This window comes from Equus caballus, chromosome 15 (assembly GCF_041296265.1).
Source record: "Equus caballus isolate H_3958 breed thoroughbred chromosome 15, TB-T2T, whole genome shotgun sequence".
In the NCBI taxonomy this organism is placed as follows: Eukaryota; Metazoa; Chordata; class Mammalia; order Perissodactyla; family Equidae; genus Equus; species Equus caballus.
This window is the reverse complement of record NC_091698.1, coordinates 4,319,862-4,344,132: the sequence shown is the minus strand read 5'-3', so window position 1 is coordinate 4,344,132 and position 24,271 is coordinate 4,319,862.

Sequence of the window (24,271 nt, the reverse complement as noted above, 5' to 3'; positions counted from 1 at the left end):
TGGCAAGTCTGAGATTTGGTTCCAGCCGGCCCGACAGGTGTTTCCGCAGTGTCCGCCAAGCGGTTCTGGCGTAGTTGGCAGGTGATTTTGGCATGACTGGCAGGTGGTTCCAGCAAGCCTGGCAGGTGATTCCAAAGTGTTCACCAACTGGTTGTGGCGTAGCCGGCAGGTGATTTTTGCGTGATCGGCAGGTGGTTCTGGCGAGTCGAGCAGGTGGTTCCGGCGTGCTCGGCTGGTGCTTCCGGGGTCATTGGCACGGGGTTCTGGCATGTCTGAGAGGTGGTTCCTGCATGCCCGGCAAGTAATTCCGGAGTGTTCGCCAAGTGGTTCTGGCATAGTCGGCAGGTGATTTTGGCATGTCCGGCAGGTGGTTCAGGCGAGTTGAGCACGTGGTTCCAACGTGCTTGGCAGGTGCTTCCGGCGTCTCCGGCACGTGTTTCTGGCACATCTGACAGGTGGTTCCGGCATGCCCGAAAGGCGATTACGGTCTGTCCGGTAGGTGGTTCCAGCCGGCACGGCATGTGGTTCTGGTACGTCTCAGAGGTGGTTGCGCATGCCCAACAGGTGATTCCGGACTGTCCGCCACATGGTTCTGGCACGTCTGAGAGGTGGTTCCGGCATGCCCGGCAGGTCATCCCAGAGAGTCCTCCAAGTGGTTCTGGCATAACACGCAGGTGATTTTGGCGTGTCAGGCAGGTTGTTCCGTTGTGCTTGGCAGGTGGTTCAGGCTTGGCCGGCAGGTGGTTCCAGACTGTCCAGGACGTGTTTCCAGCTTCTCCGGCAGGTGGTTCTGGTACGTCTGAGAGGTGGTTCCGCCATGGCTGGCAGGTGATTCCGGACCGTCCCCCAGGTGGTTCTGGCATAGCCAGCAGTTGATATGGGCCTGTCCGGCAGGTGGTTCCAGCGAGTCGAACAGGTGGCTCCGGCGTACTCGGCAGGTGGTTCCGGTCTGTCCGGTAGGTCATTCCGGCGTGTCCGGCACGTGCTTCCTGCACGTCTGAGAGGTGGTTCCGGCATGCGCGACAGGTGGTTTCGGAGTGTCCGCCAGGTGGTTCTGGCGTACCCGGCAGGTGATTTTGGCGTGTCCGGCAGGTGTTTCTGGCGAGTCGAGCAGGTGGCTCCGGCCTGCTCGGCAGGTGCTTCCGGCGTCTCCGGCACGTGGTTCTGGTGTGTCTGAGAGCTGGTTCCGGCATGTCCGGCAGATGATTCCGGAGTTTTCCGCCAAGTGGTTCTGGCATACCCGGCTGGTGATTTGGGCATGTCAGGTAGGTGGCTCCGGCGTGCTCGGCAGGTTGTTCAGACGGGTCTGGCAGGTGTTTTCCGTCTGTTCTGGGTGTGGTTCCAGCATCTCATGCACATGGTTCTGGCACGTCTGAGATGTGGTTCCGGCCGGCCCGACAGGTGTTTCCACAGTGTCCGCCAAGTGGTACTGGCGTAGTTGGCAGGTGATTTTGGCATGACCGGCAGGTGGTTCCAGCAAGCCCGGCAGGTGATTCCGAAGTGTTCCCCAACTGGTTGTGGCGTAGCCGGCAGGTGATTTTTGCGTGTCCGGCAGGTGGTTCTGGCGAGTCGAGCAGGTGGTTCCGGCGTGCTCGGCAGGTGCTTCCGGGGTCATTGGCACGTGGTTCTGGCATATCTGAGAGGTGGTTCCGGCATGCCCGGCAGGTGATTCCGGAGTGTTCGCCAAGTGTTTCCGGCGTAGCCGGCAGGTGATTTTGCATGTCCAGCGGTCGTTCCGGCGGGTCGAGCCGGTGGTTCCGGCGTGTCCGGCAGGTGGTTCCGGTCTGTCCGGCAGGTGGTTCTGTGGTGTCCGGCACGAGGTTCAGTCTGAGAGGCTGTGCCGGCCTGCCCCTCACGTGATTCCGGCTTGTCCCCGAAGTGGTGCTGGTGTAGCGGGCAGGTGATTTTGGCGTGTCCGGCAGGTGGTTCAGGCGAGTTGAGCAGGTGGTTGCGACGTGCTCGGCAGGTGCTTCCGGCGTCTCCGGCACGTGTTTCTGGCACATCTGACTGGTGGTTCCGGCATGCCCAAAAGTTGATTCCGGTCTGTCCGGTAGGTGGTTCCGGCGTGCACGGCACGTGGTTCTGGTACGTGTCAGAGGTGGTTGCGTATGCCCAACAGGTGATTCCGGACTGTCCGCCACGTGCTTCTGGCACGTCTGAGAGGTGGTTCCAACATGCCCGGCAGGTCATTTCGGAGAGTCGTCCAAGTGGTTCTGGCGTAGCCCGCAGGTGATTTTGGCGTGTCCGGCAGGTGGTTCCGCCGTGCTCGGCAGGTGGTTCAGGCATGGCCGTCACGTGGTTCCAGTCTGTCCAGGACGTGTTTCCAGCTTCTCCGGCAGGTGGTTCTGGTACGTCTGAGAGGTGGTTCCGCCATGGCTGGCAGGTGATCCCGGACTGTCCCCCAGGTGGTTCTGGCATAGCCAGCAGTTGATATTGGCCTGTCCGGCAGGTGGTTCCAGCGAGTCGAACAGGTGGCTCCGGCGTTCTTGGCAGGTGGTTCCGGTCTGTCCGGTAGGTGTTTCCGGCGTGTCTGGCACGTGCTTCCGGCACGTGTGAGAGGTGGTTCCGTCATGCGCGGCAGGTGATTCCGGAGTGTCCGCCAGGTGGTTCTGGCGTACCCGGCAGGTGATTTTGGCGTGTCCGGCAGGTGTTTCTGGCGAGTCGAGCAGGCGGCTCCGGCATGCTCGGCAGGTGCTTCCGGCGTCTCCGGCACTTGGTTCTGGTGTGTCTGAGAGCTGGTTCCGGCATGTCCGGCAGATGATTCCGGAGTGTCCGCCAAGTGGTTCTGGCATACCCAACAGGTGATTTTGGCGTGTCAGGGAGGTGGTACCGGTGAGTCGAGCAGGTGGTTCCGGCGTGCTCAGCAGGTGGTTCAGGCGGTTCTGGCAGGTGGTATCCGTCTGTTCGGGGTGTGGTTCCAGCATCTCATGAACACGTTTGTGGCAAGTCTGAGATGTGGTTCCAGCCGGCCCCACAGGTGTTTCCGCAGTGTCCGCCAAGCGGTTCTGGCGTAGTTGGCAGGTGATTTTGGCATGACTGGCAGGTGGTTCCAGCAAGCCTGGCAGGTGATTCCAAAGTGTTCACCAACTGGTTGTGGCGTAGCCGGCAGGTGATTTTTGCGTGATCGGCAGGTGGTTCTGGCGAGTCGAGCAGGTGGTTCCGGCGTGCTCGGCTGGTGCTTCCGGGGTCATTGGCACGGGGTTCTGGCATGTCTGAGAGGTGGTTCCTGCATGCCCGGCAAGTGATTCCGGAGTGTTCGCCAAGTGGTTCTGGCGTAGCCGGCAGGTCATTTTGCATGTCCGGCGGTGGTTCCGGCGAGTCGAGCCGGTGGTTCCGGCGTAGCCGGCCGTTGATTTTGGCGTGTCCACTAGGTGGTTCTGGGGAGTGGAGCAGCTGGTTCCGGCATACTCGGCAGGTGGTACCGCCGTGTCCAGAACACGGTTCTGGCAAGTCTGAGAGGTGGTTCCGGCACGCCCGACAGGTGATTCCGGAGTGTACGCCAAGTGGTTCTGGCGTCGCGGGCAGGTCATTTTGCATGTCCGGCGGTGGTTCCGGCGACTCGAGCCAGTGGTTCCGGCGTGTCCAGCAGGTCGCTCCGGTCTGTCCGGCAGGTGGTTCTGGCGTGTCCGGCACGAGGTTCTGGCACGTCTGAGAGTTGGTTCTGGCATGCCCGGCAGGTGATTCCGGAGTGTCCGGCATGTGGTTCTGGCACCTCTGAGAGGTGGTTACGGCATGCCCGGCAGGTGATACCGGAGTGTTCACCAAGTGTTTCTGGCGTAGCTGACAGGTGATTTTGCATGTCCGGCAATGGTTCCGGCGAGTCGAGCCGGTGGTTCCGGAATGTCCGGCAGGTGGTTCCGGCATGTCCGGCAGGTGGTTCCGGCATGTCCAGCACGTGGTTCCAGCATGCCCGGCAGGTGATTCCGGAGTGTCCGGCATGTGGTTCTGGCACCTCTGAGAGGTGGTTCCGGCATGCCCGGCAGGTGATACCGGAGTGTCTGCCGAGTGGTTCTGGCGTAGTCGGCAGGTGATTCTGGCGTGTCCAGCAGGTGGTTCTGGGGAGTGGATCAGGTGGTTCCGGCATACTCGGCAGGTGGTACCGGCGTGTCCGGAACATGGTTCTGGCAAGTCTGAGAGGTGGTTACGGCATGCCCGACAGGTGATTCCGGAGTGTTCGCCAAGCGGTTCTGGCGTACCCGGCAGGTCATTTTGCATGTCCGGCGGTGGTTCCGGCGAGTCAAGCCGGTTGTTCCGGCGTGTCTGGCAGGTCTTTCCGGTCTGTCCGGCAGGTGGTTCTGGCGTGTCCGGCACGAGGTTCTGGCACGTCTGAGAGTTGGTTCCGGCATGCCCGACAGGTGATTCCGGAGTGTCCGCCACGTGGTTCTGGCGTACCAGGCAGGTTGATTTTGGCGTGTCTGGCAGGTGTTTCTTGCAAGTCGAGCATGTGGCTCAGGCATGATCAGCAGGTGCTTCCGGCGTTTCCGGCACGTGGTTCTTGTGTGACAGAGGGCTGGTTCTGGCATGTCCGGCAGATGATTCCGGAGTGTCCACCAAGTGGTTCTGGTAGACCTGGCAGGTGATTTTGGCATGTCTGGAAGGTGGTTCCGGCTAGTTGAGCAGGTTGATCAGGCGTGCTCGCCAGGGGGTTCAGGCGGGTCTGGCAGGTGGTTTCGGTCTGTTCGGGGAGTGGTTCCGGCATCTCAGGCACATGGTTCTGGCACGTCTGAGATGTGGTTCCGGTCAGCCCTACAGCTGATTCCGGAGTGTCCGCCAAGTGGTTCCGGCGTAGCTGGCAGGTGATGTTGGCGTGACCGGCAGGTGGTTCCAGCCAGCCCGGCAGGTGATTCCGAAGAGTTCACCAAATGGTTGCGGCGTAGCCGGCAGGTGATTTTGGCGTGTCCAGCAGGTGGTTTTGGCGAGTCGAGCAGGTGGTTCTGGCGTGCTCGGCAGGTGCTTCCGGTGTCATTGGCATGTGGTTCCGGCATGTCTGAGAGGTGGTTCCGCCATGCCCGGCAGGTGATTCCGGATTGTTCGCCAAGTGGTTCTGGCATAGCCGGCAGGTGATTTTGCATGTCCGGCAATGGTTCCGGCGAGTCGAGCCGGTGGTTCCGGCATGTCCGGCAGGTGGTTCCAGCATGCCCGGCAGGTGATTCCGGAGTGTCCGGCATGTGGTTCTGGCACCTCTGTTAGGTGGTTCCGGAATGCCTGGCATGTGATTCCGGAGTGTCTGTCGAGTGGTTCTGGCGTAGCCGGCAGTTGATTTTGGCGTGTCCACTAGGTGGTTGTGGGGAGTGGATCAGCTGGTTCCGGCATACTCGGCAGGTTGTACCGGCGTGTCCAGAACATGGTTCTGGCAAGTCTGAGAGGTGGTTCCGGACCGCCCGACAGGTGATTCCGGAGTGTCCGCCAAGTGGTTCTGGCATAGCTGAAAGGTGATGTTGGCGTGACCGGCAGGTGGTTCCATCCAGCCCGGCAGGTGATTCCGGAGTGTCTGTCGAGTGGTTCTGGCGTAGCCGGCAGGTGATTTTGGCGTGTCCAGCAGGTGGTTCCGGCGAGCTCGGCAGGTGGTACCGGCGTGTCCGAAACATGGTTCTGGCACATCTGAGAGATGGTTCCGGCATGCCCGGCTGGTGATTCCAGAGTGTCCGGCATGTGGTTCTGGCACCTCTGAGAGGTGGTTCCGGCATGCCCAGTAGGTGGTTCCGGAGTGTCTGCCGAGTGGTTCTGGCGTAGCCGGCAGGTGATTCTGGCGTGTCCAGCAGGTGGTTCTGGGGAGTTTATCAGGTGGTTCCGGCATACTCGGCAGGTGGTACCGGCGTGTCCGGAACATGGTTCTCGCAAGTCTGAGAGGTGGTTCTGGCATGACAGACAGGTGATTCCGGAGTGTTCGCCAAGTGGTTCTGGCGTAGCCGGCAGGTCATTTTGCATGTCCGGCGGTGGTTCCGGCGAGTCGAGCCGGTGGTTCCGGCGTAGCCGGCCGTTGATTTTGGCGTGTCCACTAGGTGGTTCTGGGGAGTGGAGCAGCTGGTTCCGGCATACTCGGCAGGTGGTACCGCCGTGTCCAGAACACGGTTCTGGCAAGTCTGAGAGGTGGTTCCGGCACGCCCGACAGGTGATTCCGGAGTGTACGCCAAGTGGTTCTGGCGTCGCGGGCAGGTCATTTTGCATGTCCGGCGGTGGTTCCGGCGACTCGAGCCAGTGGTTCCGGCGTGTCCAGCAGGTCGCTCCGGTCTGTCCGGCAGGTGGTTCTGGCGTGTCCGGCACGAGGTTCTGGCACGTCTGAGAGTTGGTTCTGGCATGCCCGGCAGGTGATTCCGGAGTGTCCAGCATGTGGTTCTGGCACCTCTGAGAGGTGGTTACGGCATGCCCGGCAGGTGATACCGGAGTGTTCACCAAGTGTTTCTGGCGTAGCTGACAGGTGATTTTGCATGTCCGGCAATGGTTCCGGCGAGTCGAGCCGGTGGTTCCGGAATGTCCGGCAGGTGGTTCCGGCATGTCCGGCAGGTGGTTCCGGCATGTCCAGCACGTGGTTCCAGCATGCCCGGCAGGTGATTCCGGAGTGTCCGGCATGTGGTTCTGGCACCTCTGAGAGGTGGTTCCGGCATGCCCGGCAGGTGATACCGGAGTGTCTGCCGAGTGGTTCTGGCGTAGTCGGCAGGTGATTCTGGCGTGTCCAGCAGGTGGTTCTGGGGAGTGGATCAGGTGGTTCCGGCATACTCGGCAGGTGGTACCGGCGTGTCCGGAACATGGTTCTGGCAAGTCTGAGAGGTGGTTACGGCATGCCCGACAGGTGATTCCGGAGTGTTCGCCAAGCGGTTCTGGCGTACCCGGCAGGTCATTTTGCATGTCCGGCGGTGGTTCCGGCGAGTCAAGCCGGTTGTTCCGGCGTGTCTGGCAGGTCTTTCCGGTCTGTCCGGCAGTTGGTTCTGGCGTGTCCGGCACGAGGTTCTGGCACGTCTGAGAGTTGGTTCCGGCATGCCCGACAGGTGATTCCGGAGTGTCCGCCACGTGGTTCTGGCGTACCCGGCAGGTTGATTTTGGCGTGTCTGGCAGGTGTTTCTTGCAAGTCGAGCATGTGGCTCAGGCATGATCAGCAGGTGCTTCCGGCGTTTCCGGCACGTGGTTCTTGTGTGACAGAGGGCTGGTTCTGGCATGTCCGGCAGATGATTCCGGAGTGTCCACCAAGTGGTTCTGGTAGACCTGGCAGGTGATTTTGGCATGTCTGGAAGGTGGTTCCGGCTAGTTGAGCAGGTTGATCAGGCGTGCTCGCCAGGGGGTTCAGGCGGGTCTGGCAGGTGGTTTCGGTCTGTTCGGGGAGTGGTTCCGGCATCTCAGGCACATGGTTCTGGCACGTCTGAGATGTGGTTCCGGTCAGCCCTACAGCTGATTCCGGAGTGTCCGCCAAGTGGTTCCGGCGTAGCTGGCAGGTGATGTTGGCGTGACCAGCAGGTGGTTCCAGCCAGCCCGGCAGGTGATTCCGAAGAGTTCACCAAATGGTTGCGGCGTAGCCGGCAGGTGATTTTGGCGTGTCCAGCAGGTGGTTTTGGCGAGTCGAGCAGGTGGTTCTGGCGTGCTCGGCAGGTGCTTCCGGTGTCATTGGCATGTGGTTCCGGCATGTCTGAGAGGTGGTTCCGCCATGCCCGGCAGGTGATTCCGGATTGTTCGCCAAGTGGTTCTGGCATAGCCGGCAGGTGATTTTGCATGTCCGGCAATGGTTCCGGCGAGTCGAGCCGGTGGTTCCGGCATGTCCGGCAGGTGGTTCCAGCATGCCCGGCAGGTGATTCCGGAGTGTCCGGCATGTGGTTCTGGCACCTCTGTTAGGTGGTTCCGGAATGCCTGGCATGTGATTCCGGAGTGTCTGTCGAGTGGTTCTGGCGTAGCCGGCAGTTGATTTTGGCGTGTCCACTAGGTGGTTGTGGGGAGTGGATCAGCTGGTTCCGGCATACTCGGCAGGTTGTACCGGCGTGTCCAGAACATGGTTCTGGCAAGTCTGAGAGGTGGTTCCGGACCGCCCGACAGGTGATTCCGGAGTGTCCGCCAAGTGGTTCTGGCATAGCTGAAAGGTGATGTTGGCGTGACCGGCAGGTGGTTCCATCCAGCCCGGCAGGTGATTCCGGAGTGTCTGTCGAGTGGTTCTGGCGTAGCCGGCAGGTGATTTTGGCGTGTCCAGCAGGTGGTTCCGGCGAGCTCGGCAGGTGGTACCGGCGTGTCCGAAACATGGTTCTGGCACATCTGAGAGATGGTTCCGGCATGCCCGGCTGGTGATTCCAGAGTGTCCGGCATGTGGTTCTGGCACCTCTGAGAGGTGGTTCCGGCATGCCCAGTAGGTGGTTCCGGAGTGTCTGCCGAGTGGTTCTGGCGTAGCCGGCAGGTGATTCTGGCGTGTCCAGCAGGTGGTTCTGGGGAGTTTATCAGGTGGTTCCGGCATACTCGGCAGGTGGTACCGGCGTGTCCGGAACATGGTTCTCGCAAGTCTGAGAGGTGGTTCTGGCATGCCAGACAGGTGATTCCGGAGTGTTCGCCAAGTGGTTCTGGCGTAGCCGGCAGGTCATTTTGCATGTCTGGCGGTGGTTCCGGCGAGTCGAGCCGGTGGTTCCGGCGTAGCCGGCCGTTGATTTTGGCGTGTCCACTAGGTGGTTCTGGGGAGTGGATCAGCTGGTTCAGGCATACTCGGCAGGTGGTACCGCCGTGTCCAGAACACGGTTCTGGCAAGTCTGAGAGGTGGTTCCGGCACGCCCGACAGGTGATTCCGGAGTGTACGCCAAGTGGTTCTGGCGTCGCAGGCAGGTCATTTTGCATTTCCGGCGGTGGTTCCGGTGACTCGAGCCAGTGGTTCCGGCGTGTCCAGCAGGTCGCTCCGGTCTGTCCGGCAGGTGGTTCTGGCGTGTCCGGCACGAGGTTCTGGCACGTCTGAGAGTTGGTTCTGGCATGCCCGGCAGGTGATTCCGGAGTGTCCGGCATGTGGTTCTGGCACCTCTGAGAGGTGGTTACGGCATGCCCGGCAGGTGATACCGGAGTGTTCACCAAGTGTTTCTGGCGTAGCCGACAGGTGATTTTGCATGTCCGGCAATGGTTCCGGCGAGTCGAGCCGGTGGTTCCGGAATGTCCGGCAGGTGGTTCCGGCATGTCCGGCAGGTGGTTCCGGCATGTCCAGCACGTGGTTCCAGCATGCCCGGCAGGTGATTCCGGAGTGTCCGGCATGTGGTTCTGGCACCTCTGAGAGGTGGTTCCGGCATGCCCGGCAGGTGATACCGGAGTCTCCGGCATTTGGTTCTGGCACCTCTGAGAGGTGGTTCCGGAATGCCTGGCCTGTGATTCCGGAGTGTCTGCCGAGTGGTTCTGGTGTAGCCGGCAGTTGATTTTGGCGTGTCCACTAGGTGGTTCTGGGGAGTGGATCAGCTGGTTCCGGCATACTCGGCAGGTGGTACCCTTGTGTCCAGAACATGGTTCTGGCAAGTCTGAGAGGTGGTTCCGGCACGCCCGACAGTTGATTCCGGAGCGTCCGCCAAGTGTTTCTGGCATACCCGGCAGGTGATTTTGGCATGTCCGACAGGTGTATCTTGCGAGTCGAGCAGGTGGCTGAGGCATGCTCAGCTGGTGCTTCTGGCGTCTCTGGCACGTGGTTCTGGTGTGTCTGAGAGCTGGTTCTGGCATCTCCGGCAGATGATTCCGTAGTGGCCACCAAGTGGTTCTTGTATACCTGGCAGGTGATTTTGGCGTGTCAGGAAGTTGGTTCCGGCTAGTTGAGCAGGTGGATCAGGCGTGCTCGCCAGGGGGTTCAGGCGGGTCTGGAAGTTGGTTTCGGTCTGTTCGGGGAGTGGTTCCAGCATCTCAGGCTCATGGTTCTGGCACGTCTGAGAGGTGGTTGCGGCCGGCCAGACAGGTGTTTCCATGGTGTCCGCCAAGTGGTTCCGGCATAGCTGGCAGGTGATGTTGGCGTGACCAGCAGGTGGTTCCAGCAAGCCCGGCAGGTCATTACGGAGTGTCTGCTGAATGGTTCTGGCGTAGACGGCAGGTGATTTTGGCGTGTCCAGCAGGTAGTTCCGGCGAGCTCGGCAGGTTGTACCGACGTGTCCGGGACATGGTTCTGGCACGTCTGAGAGATGGTTCCGGCATGCCCGGCAGGTGATTCCGGAGTGTCCGGCATGTGGTTCTGGCACCTCTGAGAGGTGGTTCCGGCATGCCCGTCAGGTGGTTACGGAGTGTCTGCCGAGTGGTTCAGGCGTAGCCGGCAGGTGATTCTGGGGTGTCCAGCAGGTGGTTCTGGGGAGTGAATCAGGTGGTTCCGGCGTACTCGGCAGGTGGTACCGCCGTGTCCAGAACATGGTTCTGGCAAGTCTGAGAGGTGGTTACGGCACGCCCGACAGGTGATTCCGGAGTGTTCGCCAAGTGGTTCTGGCGTACCCGGCAGGTGATTTTAGCGTGTCAGGTAGGTGGTTCCAGCGAGTCGAGTAGGTGGTTCCGGCGTGCTCGGCAGGTGGTTCAGGCGGGTCTGGCAGGTGGTTTCGGTCTTTTCGGGGTTTGGTTCCGGCATCTCAGGCACATGGTTCGGGCACGTCTGATAGGTGGTTCCGGCCGGCCCGACAGGTGTTTCCATGGTGTCCGCCAAGTAGTTCTGGCATAGCTGGCAGGTGATGTTGGCGTGACCGGCAGGTGGTTCCAGCCAGCCCGGCAGGTGATTCCGAAGAGTTCACCAAATGGTTGCGGCGTAGCCGGCAAGTGATTTTCGCGTGTCCAGCAGGTGGTTTTGGCGAGTCGAGCAGGTGGTTCTGGCGTGCTCGGCAGGTGCTTCCGGTGTCATTGGCATGTGGTTCCGGCATGTCTGAGAGGTGGTTCCGCCATGCCCGGCAGCTGATTCCGGAGTGTTCGCCAAGTGGTTCTGGCATAGCCGGCAGGTGATTTTGCATGTCCGGCAATGGTTCCGGCGAGTCGAGCCGGTGGTTCCGGCGTGTCCAGCAGGTGGTTCCGGTCTGTCCGGCAGGTGGTTCTGGCGTGTCCGGCACGAGGTTCTGGCACGTCTGAGAGTTGGTTCCGGCATGCCCGACAGGTGATTTCGGAGTGTCCGCCACGTGGTTGTGGCGTACCGGGCAGGTGATTTTGGCGTGTCTGGCAGGTGTTTCTTGCAAGTCGAGCATGTGGCTCAGGCATGATAAGCAGGTGCTTCCGGGGTGTCCTGCACGTGGTTCTGGTGTGTCTGAGAGCTGGTTCTGGCATGTCCGGCAGATGATTCTGGAGTGTCCACCAAGTGGTTGTGGCATACCCGGCAGGTGATTTTAGCGTGTCAGGTAGGTGGTTCCGGCGAGTCGAGTAGGTGGTTCCAGGGTGCTCGGCAGGTGGTTCAGTCGGGTCTGGCAGGTGGTTTCGGTCTGTTCGGGGTGTGGTTCCGGCATCTCAGGCACATGGTTCTGGCACGTCTGAGAGGTGGTTCCGGCCGGCACGACAGGTGTTTCCGGAGTGTCCGCCAAGTGGTTCTGGCGTAGCTGAAAGGTGATGTTGGCGTGACCGGCAGGTGGTTCCAGCCAGCCCGGCAGGTGATTCCGGAGTGTCTGCCGCGTGGTTCTGGCGTAGCCGGCAGGTGATTTTGGCGTGTCCAGCAGGTGGTTCCGGCGAGCTCGGCAGGTGGTACCGGCGTGTCCGGAACATGGTTCTGGCACGTCTGAGAGATGGTTCCGGCATGCCAGGCAGGTGATTCCGGAGTGTCCGGCATGTGGTTCTGGCACCTCTGAGAGGTGGTTCCGGAATGCCTGGCATGTGATTCCGGAGTGTCTGTCGAGTGGTTCTGGCGTAGCCGGCAGTTGATTTTGGCGTGTCCACTAGGTGGTTGTGGGGAGTGGATCAGCTGGTTCCGGCATACTCGGCAGGTTGTACCGGCGTGTCCAGAACATGGTTCTGGCAAGTCTGAGAGGTGGTTCCGGACCGCCCGACAGGTGATTCCGGAGTGTCCGCCAAGTGGTTCTGGCATAGCTGAAAGGTGATGTTGGCGTGACCGGCAGGTGGTTCCATCCAGCCCGGCAGGTGATTCCGGAGTGTCTGTCGAGTGGTTCTGGCGTAGCCGGCAGGTGATTTTGGCGTGTCCAGCAGGTGGTTCCGGCGAGCTCGGCAGGTGGTACCGGCGTGTCCGGAACATGGTTCTGGCACCTCTGAGAGGTGGTTCCGGCATGCCCGGCAGGTGGTTCCGGAGTGTCTGCCGAGTGGTTCTGGCGTAGCCGGCAGGTGATTCTGGCGTGTCCAGCAGGTGGTTCTGGGGAGTGGATCAGGTGGTTCCGGCATACTCGGCAGGTGGTACCGGCGTGTCCGGAACATGGTTCTCGCAAGTCTGAGAGGTGGTTCTGGCATGCCAGACAGGTGATTCCGGAGTGTTCGCCAAGTGGTTCTGGCGTAGCCGGCAGGTCATTTTGCATGTCCGGCGGTGGTTCCGGCGAGTCGAGCCGGTGGTTCCGGCGTAGCCGGCCGTTGATTTTGGCGTGTCCACTAGGTGGTTCTGGGGAGTGGAGCAGCTGGTTCCGGCATACTCGGCAGGTGGTACCGCCGTGTCCAGAACACGGTTCTGGCAAGTCTGAGAGGTGGTTCCGGCACGCCCGACAGGTGATTCTGGAGCGTCCGCCAAGTTTTTCTGGCGTACCCGGCAGGTGATTTTGGCATGTCCGACAGGTGTTTCTTGCGAGTCGAGCAGGTGGCTCAGGCATGCTCAGCTGGTGCTTCTGGCGTCCCTGGCACGTGGTTCTGGTGTCTCTGAGAGCTGGTTCTGGCATGTCCGGCAGATGATTCCGGAGTGTCCACCAAGTGGTTCTGGTAGACATGGCAGGTGATTTTGGCGTGTCAGGAAGGTGGTTCCGGCTAGTTGAGCAGGTGGATCAGGCATGCTCGCCAGGGGGTTCAGGCGGGTCTGGCAGGTGGTTTCGGTGTGTTCGGGGAGTGGTTCCGGCATCTCAGGCACATGGTTCTCGCACGTCTGAGAGGTGGTTCCGGCCGGCCCGACAGGTATTTCCGGAGTGTCCGCCAAGTGGTTCTGGCGTAGCTGAAAGGTGATGTTGGCGTGACCGGCACGTGGTTCCAGCCAGCCCCGCAGGTGATTCCGCAGTGTCTGCCGCGTGGTTCTGGCGTAGCCGACAGGTGATTTTTTCGCGTCCAGCAGGTGGTTCCGGCGAGCTCGGCAGGTGGTACCGGCGTGTCCGAAACATGGTTCTGGCACGTCTGAGAGATGGTTCCGGCATGCCCGGCAGGTGATTCCGGAGTGTCCGGCATGTGGTTCTGGCACCTCTGAGAGGTGGTTCCGGCATGCTCGGCAGGTGATACCGGAGTGTCCGGCATTTGGTTTTGGCACCTCTGAGAGGTGGTTCCGGAATGCCTGGCATGTGATTCCGGAGTGTCTGCCGAGTGGTTCTGGCGTATCCGGCAGTTGATTTTGGCGTGTCCACTATGTGGTTCTGGGGAGTGGAGCGGCTGGTTCCAGCATACTCGGCAGGTGGTACCGGCGTGTCCAGAACATGGTTATGGCAAGTCTGAGAGGTGGTTCCGGCACGCCCGACAGTTGATTCCACAGCGTCCGCCAAGTGTTTCTGACGTACCCGGCAGGTGATTTTGGCATGTCCGACAGGTGTTTCTTGCGAGTCGAGCAGGTGGCTCAGGCATGCTCAGCTGGTGCTTCCGGCGTCTCTGGCACGTGCTTCTGGTGTGTCTGAGAGCTGGTTCCGGCACGTCCGGCAGATGATTCCGGAGTGTCCACCAAGTGGTTCTGGTATACCTGGCAGGTGATTTTGGCGTGTCAGGAAGGTGGTTCAGGCTAGTTGAGCAGGTGGATCAGGCGTGCTCGCTAGGGGGTTCAGGCGGGTCTGGCAGGTGGTTTCGGTCTGTTCGGGGAGTGGTTCCGGCATCTCAGGCACATGGTTCTGGCACGTCTGAGATGTGGTTCCGGTCAGCCCTACAGCTGATTCCGGAGTGTCCGCCAAGTGGTTCCGGCGTAGCTGGCAGGTGATGTTGGCGTGACCGGCAGGTGGTTCCAGCCAGCCCGGCAGGTGATTCCGAAGAGTTCACCAAATGGTTGCGGCGTAGCCGGCAGGTGATTTTGGCGTGTCCAGCAGGTGGTTTTGGCGAGTCGAGCAGGTGGTTCTGGCGTGCTCGGCAGGTGCTTCCGGTGTCATTGGCATGTGGTTCCGGCATGTCTGAGAGGTGGTTCCGCCATGCCCGGCAGGTGATTCCGGATTGTTCGCCAAGTGGTTCTGGCATAGCCGGCAGGTGATTTTGCATGTCCGGCAATGGTTCCGGCGAGTCGAGCCGGTGGTTCCGGCATGTCCGGCAGGTGGTTCCAGCATGCCCGGCAGGTGATTCCGGAGTGTCCGGCATGTGGTTCTGGCACCTCTGTTAGGTGGTTCCGGAATGCCTGGCATGTGATTCCGGAGTGTCTGTCGAGTGGTTCTGGCGTAGCCGGCAGTTGATTTTGGCGTGTCCACTAGGTGGTTGTGGGGAGTGGATCAGCTGGTTCCGGCATACTCGGCAGGTTGTACCGGCGTGTCCAGAACATGGTTCTGGCAAGTCTGAGAGGTGGTTCCGGACCGCCCGACAGGTGATTCCGGAGTGTCCGCCAAGTGGTTCTGGCATAGCTGAAAGGTGATGTTGGCGTGACCGGCAGGTGGTTCCATCCAGCCCGGCAGGTGATTCCGGAGTGTCTGTCGAGTGGTTCTGGCATAGCCGGCAGGTGATTTTGGCGTGTCCAGCAGGTGGTTCCGGCGAGCTCGGCAGGTGGTACCGGCGTGTCCGAAACATGGTTCTGGCACATCTGAGAGATGGTTCCGGCATGCCCGGCTGGTGATTCCAGAGTGTCCGGCATGTGGTTCTGGCACCTCTGAGAGGTGGTTCCGGCATGCCCAGTAGGTGGTTCCGGAGTGTCTGCCGAGTGGTTCTGGCGTAGCCGGCAGGTGATTCTGGCGTGTCCAGCAGGTGGTTCTGGGGAGTTTATCAGGTGGTTCCGGCATACTCGGCAGGTGGTACCGGCGTGTCCGGAACATGGTTCTCGCAAGTCTGAGAGGTGGTTCTGGCATGCCAGACAGGTGATTCCGGAGTGTTCGCCAAGTGGTTCTGGCGTAGCCGGCAGGTCATTTTGCATGTCCGGCGGTGGTTCCGGCGAGTCGAGCCGGTGGTTCCGGCGTAGCCGGCCGTTGATTTTGGCGTGTCCACTAGGTGGTTCTGGGGAGTGGAGCAGCTGGTTCCGGCATACTCGGCAGGTGGTACCGCCGTGTCCAGAACACGGTTCTGGCAAGTCTGAGAGGTGGTTCCGGCACGCCCGACAGGTGATTCCGGAGTGTACGCCAAGTGGTTCTGGCGTCGCGGGCAGGTCATTTTGCATGTCCGGCGGTGGTTCCGGCGACTCGAGCCAGTGGTTCCGGCGTGTCCAGCAGGTCGCTCCGGTCTGTCCGGCAGGTGGTTCTGGCGTGTCCGGCACGAGGTTCTGGCACGTCTGAGAGTTGGTTCTGGCATGCCCGGCAGGTGATTCCGGAGTGTCCGGCATGTGGTTCTGGCACCTCTGAGAGGTGGTTACGGCATGCCCGGCAGGTGATACCGGAGTGTTCACCAAGTGTTTCTGGCGTAGCTGACAGGTGATTTTGCATGTCCGGCAATGGTTCCGGCGAGTCGAGCCGGTGGTTCCGGAATGTCCGGCAGGTGGTTCCGGCATGTCCGGCAGGTGGTTCCGGCATGTCCAGCACGTGGTTCCAGCATGCCCGGCAGGTGATTCCGGAGTGTCCGGCATGTGGTTCTGGCACCTCTGAGAGGTGGTTCCGGCATGCCCGGCAGGTGATACCGGAGTCTCCGGCATTTGGTTCTGGCACTTCTGAGAGGTGGTTCCGGAATGCCTGGCCTGTGATTCAGGAGTGTCTGCCGAGTGGTACTGGCGTAGCCGGCAGTTGATTTTGGCGTGTCCACTAGGTGGTTCTGGTGAGTGTAGCAGCTGGTTCCAGCATACTCGGCAGGTGGTACCGGCGTGTCCAGAACATGGTTCTGGCAAGTCTGAGATGTGGTTCCGGCACGCCCGACAGGTGATTCCGGAGCATCCGCCAAGTGTTTCTGGCGTACCCGACAGGTGATTTTGGCATGTCCGACAGGTGTTTCTTGCGAGTCGAGCAGGTGGCTCAGGCATGCTCAGCTGTTGCTTCCGGCGTCTCTGGCACGTGGTTCTGGTGTGTCTGAGAGCTGGTTCTGGCATGTCCGGCAGATGATTCCGGAGTGTCCACCAAGTGGTTCTGGTAGACCTGGCAGGTGATTTTGGCGTGTCAGGATGGTGGTTCCGGCTAGTTGAGCAGGTGGATCAGGCATGCTCGCCAGGGGGTTCAGGCGGGTCTGGCAGGTGGTTTCGGTCTGTTCGGGGAGTGGTTCCGGCATCTCAGGCTCATGGTTCTGGCACGTCTGAGATGTGGTTCCGGTCGGCCCTACAGCTGATTCCGGAGTGTCCGCCAAGTGGTTCCGGCGTAGCTGAAAGGTGATGTTGGCGTGACCTGCAGGTGGTTCCAGCCAGCCCGGCAGGTCATTACGGAGTGTCTGCTGAATGGTTCTGGCGTAGCCGGCAGGTGATTTTGGCGTGTCCAGCAGGTAGTTCCGGCGAGCTCGGCAGGTTGTGCCGGCGTGTCCGGGACATGGTTCTGGCACGTCTGAGAGATGGTTCCGGCATGACCGGCAGGTGATTCCGGAGTGTCCGGCATGTGGTTCTGGCACCTCTGAGAGGTGGTTCCGGCATGCCCGGCAGGTGGTTACGGAGTGTCTGCCGAGTGGTTCTGGCGTAGCCGGCAGGTGATTCTGGGGTGTCCAGCAGGTGGTTCCAGCGAGTCGAGTAGGTGGTTCCGGCGTGCTCGGCAGGTGGTTCAGGCGGGTCTGGCAGGTGGTTTCGGTCTGTTCGGGGTGTGGTTCCGGCATCTCAGGCACATGGTTCTGGCACGTCTGATAGGTGGTTCCGGCCGGCCCGACAGGTGTTTCCATGGTGTCCGCCAAGTGGTTCTGGCATAGCTGGCAGGTGATGTTGGCGTGACCGGCAGGTGGTTCCAGCCAGCCCGGCAGGTGATTCCGAAGAGTTCACCAAATGGTTGCGGCGTAGCCGGCAAGTGATTTTCGCGTGTCCAGCAGGTGGTTTTGGCGAGTCGAGCAGGTGGTTCTGGCGTGCTCGGCAGGTGCTTCCGGTGTCATTGGCATGTGGTTCCGGCATGTCTGAGAGGTGGTTCCGCCATGCCCGGCAGCTGATTCCGGAGTGTTCGCCAAGTGGTTCTGGCATAGCCGGCAGGTGATTTTGCATGTCCGGCAATGGTTCCGGCGAGTCGAGCCGGTGCTTCTGGCGTGTCCAGCAGGTGGTTCCGGTCTTTCCGGCAGGTGGTTCTGGCGTGTCCGGCACGAGGTTCTGGCACGTCTGAGAGTTGGTTCCGGCATGCCCGACAGGTGATTTCGGAGTGTCCGCCACGTGGTTGTGGCGTACCGGGCAGGTGATTTTGGCGTGTCTGGCAGGTGTTTCTTGCAAGTCGAGCATGTGGCTCAGGCATGATAAGCAGGTGCTTCCGGGGTGTCCTGCACGTGGTTCTGGTGTGTCTGAGAGCTGGTTCTGGCATGTCCGGCAGATGATTCTGGAGTGTCCACCAAGTGGTTGTGGCATACCCGGCAGGTGATTTTAGCGTGTCAGGTAGGTGGTTCCGGCGAGTCGAGTAGGTGGTTCCGGGGTGCTCGGCAGGTGGTTCAGTCGGGTCTGGCAGGTGGTTTCGGTCTGTTCGGGGTGTGGTTCCGGCATCTCAGGCACATGGTTCTGGCACGTCTGAGAGGTGGTTCCGGCCGGCACGACAGGTGTTTCCGGAGTGTCCGCCAAGTGGTTCTGGCGTAGCTGAAAGGTGATGTTGGCGTGACCGGCAGGTGGTTCCAGCCAGCCCGGCAGGTGATTCCGGAGTGTCTGCCGCGTGGTTCTGGCGTAGCCGGCAGGTGATTTTGGCGTGTCCAGCAGGTGGTTCCGGCGAGCTCGGCAGGTGGTACCGGCGTGTCCGGAACATGGTTCTGGCACGTCTGAGAGATGGTTCCGGCATGCCAGGCAGGTGATTCCGGAGTGTCCGGCATGTGGTTCTGGCACCTCTGAGAGGTGGTTCCGGAATGCCTGGCATGTGATTCCGGAGTGTCTGTCGAGTGGTTCTGGCGTAGCCGGCAGTTGATTTTGGCGTGTCCACTAGGTGGTTGTGGGGAGTGGATCAGCTGGTTCCGGCATACTCGGCAGGTTGTACCGGCGTGTCCAGAACATGGTTCTGGCAAGTCTGAGAGGTGGTTCCGGACCGCCCGACAGGTGATTCCGGAGTGTCCGCCAAGTGGTTCTGGCATAGCTGAAAGGTGATGTTGGCGTGACCGGCAGGTGGTTCCATCCAGCCCGGCAGGTGATTCCGGAGTGTCTGTCGAGTGGTTCTGGCGTAGCCGGCAGGTGATTTTGGCGTGTCCAGCAGGTGGTTCCGGCGAGCTCGGCAGGTGGTACCGGCGTGTCCGGAACATGGTTCTGGCACCTCTGAGAGGTGGTTCCGGCATGCCCGGCAGGTGGTTCCGGAGTGTCTGCCGAGTGGTTCTGGCGTAGCCGGCAGGTGATTCTGGCGTGTCCAGCAGGTGGTTCTGGGGAGTGGATCAGGTGGTTCCGGCATACTCGGCAGGTGGTACCGGCGTGTCCGGAACATGGTTCTCGCAAGTCTGAGAGGTGGTTCTGGCATGCCAGACAGGTGATTCCGGAGTGTTCGCCAAGTGGTTCTGGCGTAGCCGGCAGGTCATTTTGCATGTCCGGCGGTGGTTCCGGCGAGTCGAGCCGGTGGTTCCGGCGTAGCCGGCCGTTGATTTTGGCGTGTCCACTAGGTGGTTCTGGGGAGTGGAGCAGCTGGTTCCGGCATACTCGGCAGGTGGTACCGCCGTGTCCAGAACACGGTTCTGGCAAGTCTGAGAGGTGGTTCCGGCACGCCCGACAGGTGATTCTGGAGCGTCCGCCAAGTTTTTCTGGCGTACCCGGCAGGTGATTTTGGCATGTCCGACAGGTGTTTCTTGCGAGTCGAGCAGGTGGCTCAGGCATGCTCAGCTGGTGCTTCTGGCGTCCCTGGCACGTGGTTCTGGTGTCTCTGAGAGCTGGTTCTGGCATGTCCGGCAGATGATTCCGGAGTGTCCACCAAGTGGTTCTGGTAGACATGGCAGGTGATTTTGGCGTGTCAGGAAGGTGGTTCCGGCTAGTTGAGCAGGTGGATCAGGCATGCTCGCCAGGGGGTTCAGGCGGGTCTGGCAGGTGGTTTCGGTGTGTTCGGGGAGTGGTTCCGGCATCTCAGGCACATGGTTCTCGCACGTCTGAGAGGTGGTTCCGGCCGGCCCGACAGGTATTTCCGGAGTGTCCGCCAAGTGGTTCTGGCGTAGCTGAAAGGTGATGTTGGCGTGACCGGCACGTGGTTCCAGCCAGCCCCGCAGGTGATTCCGCAGTGTCTGCCGCGTGGTTCTGGCGTAGCCGACAGGTGATTTTTTCGCGTCCAGCAGGTGGTTCCGGCGAGCTCGGCAGGTGGTACCGGCGTGTCCGAAACATGGTTCTGGCACGTCTGAGAGATGGTTCCGGCATGCCCGGCAGGTGATTCCGGAGTGTCCGGCATGTGGTTCTGGCACCTCTGAGAGGTGGTTCCGGCATGCTCGGCAGGTGATACCGGAGTGTCCGGCATTTGGTTTTGGCACCTCTGAGAGGTGGTTCCGGAATGCCTGGCATGTGATTCCGGAGTGTCTGCCGAGTGGTTCTGGCGTATCCGGCAGTTGATTTTGGCGTGTCCACTATGTGGTTCTGGGGAGTGGAGCGGCTGGTTCCAGCATACTCGGCAGGTGGTACCGGCGTGTCCAGAACATGGTTATGGCAAGTCTGAGAGGTGGTTCCGGCACGCCCGACAGGTGATTCCACAGCGTCCGCCAAGTGTTTCTGACGTACCCGGCAGGTGATTTTGGCATGTCCGACAGGTGTTTCTTGCGAGTCGAGCAGGTGGCTCAGGCATGCTCAGCTGGTGCTTCCGGCGTCTCTGGCACGTGCTTCTGGTGTGTCTGAGAGCTGGTTCCGGCACGTCCGGCAGATGATTCCGGAGTGTCCACCAAGTGGTTCTGGTATACCTGGCAGGTGATTTTGGCGTGTCAGGAAGGTGGTTCAGGCTAGTTGAGCAGGTGGATCAGGCGTGCTCGCTAGGGGGTTCAGGCGGGTCTGGCAGGTGGTTTCGGTCTGTTCGGGGAGTGGTTCCGGCATCTCAGGCACATGGTTCTGGCACGTCTGAGATGTGGTTCCGGTCAGCCCTACAGCTGATTCCGGAGTGTCCGCCAAGTGGTTCCGGCGTAGCTGGCAGGTGATGTTGGCGTGACCGGCAGGTGGTTCCAGCCAGCCCGGCAGGTGATTCCGAAGAGTTCACCAAATGGTTGCGGCGTAGCCGGCAGGTGATTTTGGCGTGTCCAGCAGGTGGTTTTGGCGAGTCGAGCAGGTGGTTCTGGCGTGCTCGGCAGGTGCTTCCGGTGTCATTGGCATGTGGTTCCGGCATGTCTGAGAGGTGGTTCCGCCATGCCCGGCAGGTGATTCCGGATTGTTCGCCAAGTGGTTCTGGCATAGCCGGCAGGTGATTTTGCATGTCCGGCAATGGTTCCGGCGAGTCGAGCCGGTGGTTCCGGCATGTCCGGCAGGTGGTTCCAGCATGCCCGGCAGGTGATTCCGGAGTGTCCGGCATGTGGTTCTGGCACCTCTGTTAGGTGGTTCCGGAATGCCTGGCATGTGATTCCGGAGTGTCTGTCGAGTGGTTCTGGCGTAGCCGGCAGTTGATTTTGGCGTGTCCACTAGGTGGTTGTGGGGAGTGGATCAGCTGGTTCCGGCATACTCGGCAGGTTGTACCGGCGTGTCCAGAACATGGTTCTGGCAAGTCTGAGAGGTGGTTCCGGACCGCCCGACAGGTGATTCCGGAGTGTCCGCCAAGTGGTTCTGGCATAGCTGAAAGGTGATGTTGGCGTGACCGGCAGGTGGTTCCATCCAGCCCGGCAGGTGATTCCGGAGTGTCTGTCGAGTGGTTCTGGCATAGCCGGCAGGTGATTTTGGCGTGTCCAGCAGGTGGTTCCGGCGAGCTCGGCAGGTGGTACCGGCGTGTCCGAAACATGGTTCTGGCACATCTGAGAGATGGTTCCGGCATGCCCGGCTGGTGATTCCAGAGTGTCCGGCATGTGGTTCTGGCACCTCTGAGAGGTGGTTCCGGCATGCCCAGTAGGTGGTTCCGGAGTGTCTGCCGAGTGGTTCTGGCGTAGCCGGCAGGTGATTCTGGCGTGTCCAGCAGGTGGTTCTGGGGAGTTTATCAGGTGGTTCCGGCATACTCGGCAGGTGGTACCGGCGTGTCCGGAACATGGTTCTCGCAAGTCTGAGAGGTGGTTCTGGCATGCCAGACAGGTGATTCCGGAGTGTTCGCCAAGTGGTTCTGGCGTAGCCGGCAGGTCATTTTGCATGTCCGGCGGTGGTTCCGGCGAGTCGAGCCGGTGGTTCCGGCGTAGCCGGCCGTTGATTTTGGCGTGTCCACTAGGTGGTTCTGGGGAGTGGAGCAGCTGGTTCCGGCATACTCGGCAGGTGGTACCGCCGTGTCCAGAACACGGTTCTGGCAAGTCTGAGAGGTGGTTCCGGCACGCCCGACAGGTGATTCCGGAGTGTACGCCAAGTGGTTCTGGCGTCGCGGGCAGGTCATTTTGCATGTCCGGCGGTGGTTCCGGCGACTCGAGCCAGTGGTTCCGGCGTGTCCAGCAGGTCGCTCCGGTCTGTCCGGCAGGTGGTTCTGGCGTGTCCGGCACGAGGTTCTGGCACGTCTGAGAGTTGGTTCTGGCATGCCCGGCAGGTGATTCCGGAGTGTCCGGCATGTGGTTCTGGCACCTCTGAGAGGTGGTTACGGCATGCCCGGCAGGTGATACCGGAGTGTTCACCAAGTGTTTCTGGCGTAGCTGACAGGTGATTTTGCATGTCCGGCAATGGTTCCGGCGAGTCGAGCCGGTGGTTCCGGAATGTCCGGCAGGTGGTTCCGGCATGTCCGGCAGGTGGTTCCGGCATGTCCAGCACGTGGTTCCAGCATGCCCGGCAGGTGATTCCGGAGTGTCCGGCATGTGGTTCTGGCACCTCTGAGAGGTGGTTCCGGCATGCCCGGCAGGTGATACCGGAGTCTCCGGCATTTGGTTCTGGCACTTCTGAGAGGTGGTTCCGGAATGCCTGGCCTGTGATTCAGGAGTGTCTGCCGAGTGGTACTGGCGTAGCCGGCAGTTGATTTTGGCGTGTCCACTAGGTGGTTCTGGTGAGTGTAGCAGCTGGTTCCAGCATACTCGGCAGGTGGTACCGGCGTGTCCAGAACATGGTTCTGGCAAGTCTGAGATGTGGTTCCGGCACGCCCGACAGGTGATTCCGGAGCATCCGCCAAGTGTTTCTGGCGTACCCGACAGGTGATTTTGGCATGTCCGACAGGTGTTTCTTGCGAGTCGAGCAGGTGGCTCAGGCATGCTCAGCTGTTGCTTCCGGCGTCTCTGGCACGTGGTTCTGGTGTGTCTGAGAGCTGGTTCTGGCATGTCCGGCAGATGATTCCGGAGTGTCCACCAAGTGGTTCTGGTAGACCTGGCAGGTGATTTTGGCGTGTCAGGAAGGTGGTTCCGGCTAGTTGAGCAGGTGGATCAGGCATGCTCGCCAGGGGGTTCAGGCGGGTCTGGCAGGTGGTTTCGGTCTGTTCGGGGAGTGGTTCCGGCATCTCAGGCTCATGGTTCTGGCACGTCTGAGATGTGGTTCCGGTCGGCCCTACAGCTGATTCCGGAGTGTCCGCCAAGTGGTTCCGGCGTAGCTGAAAGGTGATGTTGGCGTGACCTGCAGGTGGTTCCAGCCAGCCCGGCAGGTCATTACGGAGTGTCTGCTGAATGGTTCTGGCGTAGCCGGCAGGTGATTTTGGCGTGTCCAGCAGGTAGTTCCGGCGAGCTCGGCAGGTTGTGCCGGCGTGTCCGGGACATGGTTCTGGCACGTCTGAGAGATGGTTCCGGCATGACCGGCAGGTGATTCCGGAGTGTCCGGCATGTGGTTCTGGCACCTCTGAGAGGTGGTTCCGGCATGCCCGGCAGGTGGTTACGGAGTGTCTGCCGAGTGGTTCTGGCGTAGCCGGCAGGTGATTCTGGGGTGTCCAGCAGGTGGTTCCAGCGAGTCGAGTAGGTGGTTCCGGCGTGCTCGGCAGGTGGTTCAGGCGGGTCTGGCAGGTGGTTTCGGTCTGTTCGGGGTGTGGTTCCGGCATCTCAGGCACATGGTTCTGGCACGTCTGATAGGTGGTTCCGGCCGGCCCGACAGGTGTTTCCATGGTGTCCGCCAAGTGGTTCTGGCATAGCTGGCAGGTGATGTTGGCGTGACCGGCAGGTGGTTCCAGCCAGCCCGGCAGGTGATTCCGAAGAGTTCACCAAATGGTTGCGGCGTAGCCGGCAAGTGATTTTCGCGTGTCCAGCAGGTGGTTTTGGCGAGTCGAGCAGGTGGTTCTGGCGTGCTCGGCAGGTGCTTCCGGTGTCATTGGCATGTGGTTCCGGCATGTCTGAGAGGTGGTTCCGCCATGCCCGGCAGCTGATTCCGGAGTGTTCGCCAAGTGGTTCTGGCATAGCCGGCAGGTGATTTTGCATGTCCGGCAATGGTTCCGGCGAGTCGAGCCGGTGCTTCTGGCGTGTCCAGCAGGTGGTTCCGGTCTTTCCGGCAGGTGGTTCTGGCGTGTCCGGCACGAGGTTCTGGCACGTCTGAGAGTTGGTTCCGGCATGCCCGACAGGTGATTTCGGAGTGTCCGCCACGTGGTTGTGGCGTACCGGGCAGGTGATTTTGGCGTGTCTGGCAGGTGTTTCTTGCAAGTCGAGCATGTGGCTCAGGCATGATCAGCAGGTGCTTCCGGCGTGTCCTGCACGTGGTTCTGGTGTGTCTGAGAGCTGGTTCTGGCATGTCCGGCAGATGATGCTGGAGTGTCCACCAAGTGGTTGTGGCATACCCGGCAGGTGATTTTAGCGTGTCAGGTAGGTGGTTCCGGCGAGTCGAGTAGGTGGTTCCGGGGTGCTCGGCAGGTGGTTCAGTCGGGTCTGGCAGGTGGTTTCGGTCTGTTCGGGGTGTGGTTCCGGCATCTCAGGCACATGGTTCTGGCACGTCTGAGAGGTGGCTCCCCCCGGCACGACAGGTGTTTCCGGAGTGTCCGCCAAGTGGTTCTGGCGTAGCTGAAAGGTGATGTTGGCGTGACCGGCAGGTGGTTCCAGCCAGCCCGGCAGGTGA